The following is a 6000-nucleotide window of genomic DNA, read 5'->3' on the forward strand; positions in this document are numbered from 1 at the left end:
AAAATATATAAAACAAATGAGGAAAAATCAAAATATCACCTCTCCTATTTTTTTATAGAAGTGTAAGAGAAAATATAAGAGGGATGGGGGAAGGTTGAGTGTTTCATAAAAAAAAAAGAAAAGATGCACCCACAAATTGTGATGGAAAAGGATTGGAGTAATCCTTATATCACCTACCCTTTTTTGGGGAGTGGCTGAAGTGGGATTTTGGTCCATACTCAGCAGTGCCAAGGAATACTCCTGGCTCTCTACTCAGGGATCCCTCCTGATGGTGCCCAGGGGACCACATGTGGTTCCGGGAATTGAAGCAGGGTTGGTTACATGTCTTTATACATCTGCTTTATATTCACAATTTGAGTCCAGGCTGTTAGGATTTTGAGGTTATTCTGGCATGCCAAAAGTATCGTTGTAAGTCTACAATTGTACCTCATGTTGTCTCACTAATAAAAATTTTTTTTAAAAAAGTATATTTGGGAAGGTGGCACAGAATAATGAAGATAGAAAACAGATTTTAAAAAAAGCTGTGTGTCCCCACGAATAGCTAAAGCAATTCTTGGGAAAAAGAAAATGGGAGGAATCAACCTCCCGAACTTCAAACTGTACTACAAAGCAGTAATAATTAAAACAGCATGGTACTGGAACAAAGGCAGAACTGCAGACCAATGGAACAGGGTTGAATACACTGACATCTCCCCTCAATCATATGATCATCTAATCTTTGATAAAGGTGCAAGTAATGTGAAGTGGAGTAAGGAAAGCCTCTTTAACAAATTGTGCTGGCATCACTGGACGGCTACATGCAAAAAAATGGGCTCAGAACTCTGCCTAACACCATGTACAAAAGTAATATCAAAATGGATTAAAGATCTCAACATCAGACCAGAAACCATAAGGTACAATGAAGACAAAGTTGGCATTGAAGGGTTGTCACAAACCCTGACATTGAAGCTAATGGTATCTTCAAAGATGCCACGCCACTGACTGAGCAAGTGAAAACAGAGATAGATAAATGGGACTATCTTAAACTAAGAAGCTTCTGCACCTCCAAAGAATACAAAAATACAAAGACAGTCTACAGAATGGGAAAGGATATTCGCCGAATACACATCTGACAAGGGGTTGACATCCAGGATATACAAAATACTGGTTAAATTCCACAAGAAGAAAACATCCAACCCCATCTGAAAATGGGGCGATGAAATGAACAGAAACTTTCTCAAAGAAGAAATCCGAATGGCAAAAAAGCACATGAGAAAATGCTCTACATCATTAATCATCAGGGAGATGCAGATCAAAACCACAATGAGATACCATCTCACACCTCAGAGACTGGCCCACATTCAAAAGAACAAAAGCAACCGATGAGAAAGGGACACTCCTTCACTGTTGGTGGGAATGTCGACTGGTTCAGCCCTTCTGGAAAACAGTATGGACGATTCTCAAAAAATTAGAAATTGAGCTCCCATTTGACCCAGCAATACCACTCCTGGGAATATATCCCAGAGAGGCAAAAATGTATAGTCGAAGTGACATCTGCACTTGTTTGTTCATTGCAGCACTCTTTACAATAGCCAGAAACTGGAAGAAACCTGAATGCCCAAGAACAGATGACTGGTTAAAGAAACTTTGGTACATCTACACAATGGAGTACTATGTAGCTCTTAGAAAAGATGAAGTCATGAAATTTACATACAAGTGGTAAAACATGGAAAGTATCATGCTAAGCGAAATGAGTCAGAAAGAGAGGGATAGACATAGAAAGATTGCATTCATCTGGGGGATATAAAGTAACAAAATATGAGATTAATACCCAAGAATAGCTGAGATCAGCACCAGGAGGATTACTCCATAGCTTAGTGGCCAGTCGAGCATTCTAGAGGAAAGGGCAGCTCAGATAGAGAAGGGAACACCAAATAAAGGGTGTTTGGAGGATACTCCCAGGAGAGGAGTTGCATGTCGAAAGTAGACTATGGACTGAACATGTTTGCCACTCAATGCCTCTTTTGCAGACCACAACACCCAAAAGGAGAGAGAGAACACAGGGGATTGCCCTGCCACAGAGGCAGGGGGGATGGGGGGATGGGGGGATGGGGGTGGGGGGGATATTATCCATGGTGGTGGAAAATGGGCACTGGTGGAGGGATGGGTATCTGATCATTGTATAATCAAACCCAAGCACAAAAAATTGTAAATCTACAACTGTACCTCATGGTTTTTCACTAATAAAAAAATTTTTTTTAAAAATATTGTAAGAAAAAAAAAAGCTGTGTGTATGTCCAAAATGGGGTTGAGGGACTTTAGAGGGTCCTTTTTCAGTGCAAGGGGAGAGTGGGCCAAGAGGACATGGGAGTTATCAGAGTACAGTAAGTGCCTGTACTGATCCTCATGATTGGGCTCTTTCTACACCAGTAACCTCACCAGTTTCTGTCTCTTCTATCTACTCTTCATTTTTCTCTTTTTTTTCCCTGAGTGGACAGTCACACATATGGTGTCTTTAATTTGCTATAGTTCAGCTTTTCCATAGGATTCTTTTCTAGCGTCTTTTTGAAAACTCTACTTGAGGTTCACTTTCCAACTGAAAGAAGTGACCAGAAAGAAGGGTGGGACAGAGGGACAGAGACAGCACTGTCACAGATACTGAGTATCTTTTTTCCATAGATTTTCGTTCTATATCAACCTACTTAAACTTTGCAAACCAAGATTCTCATTCTGTGAGAAAGAATAATAAGGGCCAGTAAAGTTGTTTTTTGTCTAGAGTCATTTGCCCCACCCAATGACTATGTTTTGGCTACTAAAAGATTTTACTCACATTGCAAGGACTGTTTTATTCATGCTATGTGTTAAAATATATATAGTACAGAAGTTTTTTAGTAAAGAAAATATGTAACACATTTGTTTATGTAAGATTAACATTAATGTAAGATTGTGTTAGTCAGATTTGAGTTCAAAATCAGATTTTTGTTTTATATATCAGAAATACCCTGGGAACTTACTTCTATGAGCTACAATTGCCTCATTTTTCTGGAAGAACTTCAAGTACCTTTTGAATAAGTGTGGGGAATGTGAGCTAAATAAATAATAATTAACATGGTATCTTTTATAATATCTTATATGATTGTCACTGTTTTATTTGATATGAAAATCTCACATAGCCATCAAGAAAGGAAAATCCTCTTTGTACAAGAGGTTTTTTTCAGTGTGGTCAGCACATTGATGGACATGATACAGGAAGGAGATATGCACAAGAGTATACACAGCAGAATGACAACTGACATCTGCTAGGAGAAACTCAATCTCTTTCTGAATTTAGAAGTTCTGTCCATGGCCATTAAAAGGTAACTGTTTGGGTTCATATCTTAAGTGAATCAAGGATGAACTTTGAGAGTCAGGGGCCTTTTCAACTGCTGATAGCTAACTGAAGAGACAGGAGGAAATCTTTCATTCTGATAACAGAGGGAAGGAGAGAGAGAGAGAGAGAGAGAGAGAGAGAGAGAGAGAGAGAGAGAGAGAGAGAGAGAGAGAGAGAGAGAGAGAGCATTCTTTGTTTGCTTGTTTTGTTTAAGGAGGTCCTCCCCAGTGGTTCTGGAGACCACCAGCACAAAACCCATCAGTATTTGGGAGGGATTGAAGGTCCTGTGCCTACCACACATGTGCCCCAGCCCTTTGAATCATCTCCCTGCCCCCCCGCCAAAGGATAATATTTATAGTGTAGGTCCATATCTTTTCATTATATTGTATTCTAAAGATGTTACAATCCTAGCAAATAGTTTCATGATATATAAACATATTAATATGAAATAAAAGCAAGAAACAAAAAGTTTTCTAGTTTCCCCAAAGATTAGATTCTGACAAATGTCTTTCACAGCACTTCCTCTTCCCACTCCCACCTTCCACTCTAAAGCAACTATATTTTTTTCTTTTATTCCTGTGACCACCCAGAGAAAGATCATTATGAAATACTTTTCCTTGCAGATGGTTAACAGAGCATAACAGTCACATTAGCTTCCTATTTCAGATTATATCTAAGAGGGATTGTTTTAGCAAACTACTTTGCTAACAATGAAACAAAAGGACAACTGTAAAAAAAATTCCGTAAGTAGAGAGAAGTTAATCAGTCATTATCTCTTAAATAGTTCCTCTGTTAATTAAATGACATTTTTATTGAATTCTGTTTATATAAGGTCACCCCCAAGCAGTACGCACACCAGTGCCACTCTTGGCAATGTGAACCTAAGGGTTCAACAATCAAGCCCAGCTAGTCATTATTTATTGGACCTCTAGTTCTTGGGAGCCTCATGGGCTATATTACAAAAGGCAGACAGAGAGCTTTGCGGTTCTGGGTCAAACTCATGGTCTTACACAGGGTTATCACCATGAACCTTTTTGTATAATTTTTATTTACTTTTTTAAATTTCGTTTTTGTTTTTGGAGACACAAACTAGAGTGCTCAGAGTTATTCCTAGCTTGGAGACCAAGTATCACTCCTTGTAGGCTCAGGGAACCATACGGGGTTTTAGGGATTGAACTCAGGTCAGTAGCATGAAAGGCCAGCATGCTTCCCACTGTACTCTCACTCTAGTCTCCCTTCTGTGCAATTTTTAAGCCTACTGTGTAATACTTTACTTTCTAAACCTCTTCCCACATAGTGGTATTCATTACTAATTATATTTCCAAGACCTTTTTTTCCCTTTTACTAAGTAATACAAAGAATATAAGTTAGAAGATGGTGCTTTAACAAGGGGGAAAAAAGAACAAGAAAAATCTATAGCTCATATAGCAGTATGAGCAGTTCTGAGTTAGAGTGACTCCTCATGTTGCTATGCCCATAATTAGAACTCTAAGGAATCAAGAAACCTTTCATCTTTGACAAACCAGGTTGTCCAGTCAACCTAACTGAAGTAATTTCTGCATCTACCTAGGAACAGGCTATTCATGAAAACTTAAACATTAGTAAAACAATAAATTTTACATAGATATTTACCAAAAGCCAACTATGTATGTTTCTCATAGGAATAGCTTTCTAAGAGCAGTTTGAGGAAAGTAGCACTACTTTTCCTTCTGCTGTACAGAAAAGGAATCTAAAATTTAGGCAGGTTGGGTATTTTTCCTCAAACATTTCAGGTAATAATGGCTAAAAGTACTGAGCATCCTCATTAGCAACTATTCAGGGTAAATGATTCTACCCGCTTCACTAATCCCACTTTCTTCTCTGTTACAATGCCCCATTTGAAGAAAAGTAGTCACAGGAAATTACTAATATCTGTAGTCATAAGAAATGTTACTTTTAAAAATGTTATTAAAGCACTGTGATTCACAAAGTTATTCATAGTTGAGCTTTAGATGTACAGTATTGCAGCACCGATACCACCACCACCACTGGTGTCAATGTCCTTCCTCCAGCATTCCCAGGTTCCCTCCCATACTACCCCAACCCCCAGCCTGCACTCTTGACAGGCAGTTTTCTAGATTCAGTTGTTAAAGTTTGGATCTCTTAATTTCAGTGTTGTTGACTCTGTGGTTTGAATATTTGTCTCTGTCATTCCTTAACACCTTTGTATCTCAATCCCTCAACCTGGCCCCTGATACTTCTCCCCTATCTCTAGCCAATTCAACAAAGTATGAGGGCTTGAACTCAAGGCAAGTGGTCTAAACAGATCTGGGATGAGAGTTCTCTGCTAATGATTGCTGGTTTCCTTGTTTCCTTGTGTTCCTTTTCATAGAAAGTAAACTGAGTGTATTCTTCTCCTTTGCACTATACCAGACCTCAGTTAGAAGATCAGACTAGAATCAGCACAATTTACTCTAACAGTATCCCTAGCTTTCTTCACTGCCTCTCTAACAAGCCCAAATGAGCATTCCACACTCGCTGTGGTTTTGATTATTCTATTTATGTTTAGTCCCACTGACCCACATAGAGCTCTTGCAGTATCCACATCATATGGTTCATTATGTAATTGCATTTAGTGTTCATGATATTTGGAGCCTGGAAAACAACATTCC

The sequence above is a fragment of the Sorex fumeus genome, unplaced genomic scaffold (assembly GCF_029834395.1).
Source record: "Sorex fumeus unplaced genomic scaffold, SorFum_2.1 ptg000051l, whole genome shotgun sequence".
Taxonomy (NCBI): domain Eukaryota; kingdom Metazoa; phylum Chordata; class Mammalia; order Eulipotyphla; family Soricidae; genus Sorex; species Sorex fumeus.